This window comes from Triticum urartu, chromosome 3A, assembly GCF_056163025.1.
Source record: "Triticum urartu cultivar PI428250 chromosome 3A, HENAU_Tu73, whole genome shotgun sequence".
NCBI lineage: Eukaryota > Viridiplantae > Streptophyta > Magnoliopsida > Poales > Poaceae > Triticum > Triticum urartu.
Window position 1 is genome coordinate 136,509,171 of NC_141875.1, and position 5,200 is coordinate 136,514,370.

Consider the following 5,200-nt stretch of genomic DNA (forward strand, 5'->3'; position numbering starts at 1 on the left):
AACCGTCTAGGGTGCTCAAACACCCAAGAGTAACAAGATCCGCTAGGGATGAGTGGGGGAATCGAAAATCCCTTGGTGGAAGTGTAGATTGGGGCCTTCTCAACCACTCCCGAGCAAATCAACAAGTTTGATTGGCTAGAGAGATAGATCGGGCGAAAATGGATCTTGGAGCATTAATGGAGCTTGAGGGGGAAGAGGTTAGTCAAAGGGGAAGAAGGGGACCCCCTTTTATAGTGGGGGTAACAATCCAACCGTTGCCCCACCAACCACCCCCGCACAGGGCGGTAGTACCACTAGGGGGGCCGGTACTACCGCTGAGCCAGCGGTACTGCCGCTCCAGCAAGCGGTACTGCCGCGCAAAGGAGAGCAGCAGGGATCTGGACCCAGCGCGGTACTACCGCAGCGGTAAGGGCGGTACTACCGCCTCTACTGCCGCAACTAGTGCCGCAAAACCCGACACGAGAAAAAGAGCCCTCGAGTCGAGGCGGTAGGAGCCAGACAGCCCAGCGGTAGTACAGCTGCGGGATCACCGGCGGTACTACCGCTGCGGAGCGGTACTGCTGCTTGTGACCCTTCAGCGGTACTACCGCTGGGTAGTGCGGTACTACCGCTGGGACACAGACAGGAGAGAGAAGATCTCTCCGTCGAGGCTGAGGATGAGGCCGTGGTGCCAGGCAGGCCAGTGGTAGTACCGTTGTGGAGTCATCGGCGGTACTGCCGCTGCGGAGCGGTACTGCCGCTTGTGACTCCTCAACGGTACTACCGCTGGGTTGCGCGGTACTACCGCTCACAAAAAGGAGAAGAAATCTCTCCAACGAAGTGGACGAGCTCTGAGGGTGAGAAGATGATGTGTATGTGTTGATTCCACCCAAGCAATATCCCAGCGGACCCCCTCTTGATAGAACGGTGCCCTCTACGCAACTAGTCCACCGAAAGAGAAACGAAAGAGCTACACCGTCTTGAATGACACTCCGAAGGGAAGAAAACATCTGTTGCCAAGGATGAATCTGTGAACTACTCAAAGCACATGATTAGTCCGCAAACCTGTTTTCATCAATCACCAAAACTACATTGAGAGAGATATGCCTCAACAAGTGGCAATGCCCGGTTTCCTCTGAGGACAAAGTTGTATGTTTCCGCGAGGTTCGTTGTCATGACACCATACCTTGCTCCATGTGTGTCATGTAGCAAAGACCACCTCTCGAGAGGCTCATGCTCTATCCACTGCTCGAAGGTTTTAATTGACCTCCCAAGCCTTCTCCTAGTACCAGGTGGGTCAAAGCCTGGCAGGTCACATAGCCCAACAGGCTCCTCCTCCACGTCCTGTTGCCAACTGTGCAGCTACTGCTTCAACATGTGCCCTCGCCGCTGCATCTCTTGCAGCTTTCCTGTCCCTCACGTGTCTCTACGTGCACACATTAAGTTCGTCGCGTATCAAATTGTACTTCCATAACTGGTTCTGCTTGCAGAGTTTTTTGAACAGATTCATCAGGTTCTTATTTCTAAACCGCGAGAAGAAATTAGCCCCCAGATGGCGCATGCACCAATGGCTCTGCAAGTCCTGCCATGGAACTTGTTCCTCAGGGCCTGGGTTTGTCAGTGTCCTTATCACACTGAGTATACCTGCATGCCTGTCATGAAGGATGCACACATTGGGCTTCTCCTTCACAACTGATATTTTCAACTTCCTGAAGAACCATGTCCAACTTTCAATGTTCTCACTCTCCACAAAAGCAAATGCGAGTGGGACGACTTGATTTTGGCCGTCTTGACCTATGGCTGTCAGGATCTGACCCTTGTACTTGCCTGTGAGAAAAGTACCGTCAGCACATATCACCGGTCGGCAATGCCTGAAAGCTTCGATGCATACACCGAAAGAGAAGAAGAGACGATGCAGCACCCTCACAGTTGGGAACTCTGGCATGAACATGTCTTGGATATCGATATAGGTTCCTAGATTCCGCTGCTGCAGGGTGTGGAGGAGCTAGACAACAGAGTCATATGCATCAAAATAAGAACCAAATCTCCTCTCAAGCGCCGCATGCTTAGCCCTCCAAGCCTTGCCATAAGAAATTCTGTACTTGAACCTGGCGAAGACTTTTGTCTGGACTGCCTTCACTTCCATAGCTTTGCCCTGCACCATCTCATCGTAAAACAACCAAGCAATAAGCGTCGATGAAAGGTTGGCATGATCCTAAGGGATGCAGGGAATAAGACAACTGTGATTAACTAAGTCACTTATCACCCAACTTGTGCCATACTTAGGGAGAAAGCCGTGCACCCTGGCGGGACAATCTGTGTTCTTGCATACCATTCTCAGGAATTTCTGACTGGACACCTAAGCTGTGAAAACCCTTTGCGTGGACATTGCCCAGTTAATTATTGCATCCTTCAGGGCTTGCTTGTTCGGATACATAGCACCCGTCGCAATATTGTTCTGGTGATATTGCCAGGCTGAATCATGTCCATCATTCACGGTCATTGCAGATGAAAAGTCATGATTCCACGATGCAGGATTCATGAACTTCTCTGCATTTTCTTCTTCATCTGACTCGTCAGAATCATCGGCATGACCCCTTTCAACATCGGTGTCTTCTTCTTCCATCTAGTCCTGCATGTGCCCATCTACCTCGTCAGCGTCCACCTCGCCATTGTAATCACCATCGGCATTTCCTCCTACCTGACTACTCTGCTCTGGTTCATAACCATAAGCATTTCCTCCTTCTACCTGACTGCTCTGTCCTTGTTCGTAACCATCATCTCCAGCATTTGACATAGATAACTGCCTCCCTACACTGCTAGGACCAGGATCGTAGCCACCCTCGCCTTCATGTGCAGTGACCTCCTTCATGACGGGAAGCACTAAAGCAACATGATTGCATCCCCTTCGTTCACAACCTTGTAACCACCGCACCCATTCGGAGTCTTGCTCTATCAGCCTCAAATAAAAGTAAATTATTGAACTTGACCGTGTCCACAATGCATGAACACCGACGGTGTGTGTTTCAGTATCAAGACCTAAACTTGCCGCAATCCATTCTTTCAACTGACAGACAGACCATGTTTGAGGTGCGCTCATTGGCACATCTATATGAGTAAATTCACTCAGATCTACTCCCATCTCAATTGTTTGGACAATACTAGGACCATAGCAAAATCTGAAGTTCACTACATCGGACATCTCGGCTCACCTATTTTTTTTCAACAACGAAATACAAGTATTAAGCAACAACTTAATATACCCCCACTAACAAATATTAGACATGTCTATATATTAGCTAGCTATATATTACAGAATATTAACGGAGCAACTAATACTACCGGAGCAACTACAAATTTTTACACAACTAATTAGTTAACATCTAAATATATTTACGTATACTACCGGAGCAACTAACAATAATCACACACCTAATTTATTTCACATCGAAACATATTAACAAATACTACCGGAGCACCTACGAAAAATAAAATGTTGGTTGAAATATACCCTTGAAGCGTGCGTGCGAACGACGAATGGCGGCCTTCAATCACCGGAATCGGAGCGGGAAATTCCACCAAACTGCCGGAGCTTCACCTCCACCGCCTCCACCACACTGCCCCAACTTCTCCACCACCACCTCCACCTCCACCGCCGCAACAAGCTCCACCAATGAGCTGGAAAAAAACTCCACCTAAATGTTCACCACGACCGCCACGAGCTACCCCATCAGTATATCGAGGTCTCTTTTGGTTTCCCTAACTGAGTAGAATCCATTCACGGTGCCAAATCCGCAAATAACTGGCTTGTTCAGGTGTAGAAATTGGGGGCATTTTGGTGTACAGAGAGGAGAAGGAAAGAACAGAACAAGAACACTCGCGTGGGAGGAGGAAGAAGACGCAGGGAGCTGGCCGTGCTGCGCGAGGTGGGTCCACACCCTGTCGGCCCGTAGCTGGCCGATCGGCCCACGGTAAGCTGACAGGGGCTCACCCCGTGACCGCCGCGCCGACAGCTCCCTCTCTCCCCCCTCGCGACGTGGCCTGCCCAATCCGCGCACGACACGTCGCAGGCTGGCCAGCTGTCGGCCTGCTACTGGCCGAGTACTCCCAGTCGACTTGATGTGGGCTGACTAGGCCCAGTCGGCCCGCAGCGGGCCGACGGTGTATTATTTTTGAAATTCTTTTTTTGAGCGTAATATTTGTGCAAATTGATAAAAAAAAATATTATTTAAAAAAATTATCCATAAAATTTCATCTTAAAATCACATTCTTGGAAGTTGTGATAAAACAATTGATGCTCCAAAAGTGTTATTTTTAAAAGCATTTTGGACTATTGACTTTTTTGATAGGACTTTCATGAATGTCTTTTCAAGATAATTTTGTGAGCATGTAAAACTTTTGTCAATGTCTACACAAAAAAATTAAAAAAATTAAATGTTTTTTGATTTTTTTTCTGATTTTACTATTTATCATGAGCTCAAATGAGCTCGCGAGCACAAGATGACTTTTGCTATGACTCATGCTAATTTTGCTGAGCCACAAGAGAGAAACAAAACAGGGACTTACGCTAATTGCAGAAAGTATTATAATGGAGGCTAGGTCAACAAATTGGTACAACTTTTAACATTTTGCATATCATTATCGGTTTTGAGCCGTAACAAATAAAAGGGAATTGCTTCATTTCATCCGGATGTAGACACTCCCAAGGCCAGCCGTCTCGTGCATGCGGCACGCGTCCAGTGGGGCCCGCCCATGTGCCCACCGCTCCATCCTTTTCTCTCCTTATCCTTTCACGAGCTCTTCCATCCAGTCCCATTCCTGCTGGAGTGCTGGTCAACTCATCTTCTCCCCATCACTCTATTCTCTATCCCGTGGATATCTCGTCCGCCATGGAAGGCATCCACGAGGTCCTTCAAGCGATGTGCAAGAGCTGCGAGGGTGGTCCGGGTGTTGCGAGCTCCTTCAAGTGCTGCGAGAGGGGGGTTGGGGTGCTAGGTGGCGATGCGGCAACGACCAAGCACCACCGTTGTTTGGAAGGCCGCTCGAAGCACGCTGGTGCTACAGGCTAGCCACCCGTCGTCTTTGCCGATGTTACAGAACTAACTCGTCGTTCTCGCGTGAGTTGCTGCAAACCGCCTCAATGATGCAGGATTGCTTCCATGGCGCGAGTGGCCCGGGTTGCTTCCATCGCGCGGCGATGCTGCGACGGTGCCCCAGCTGC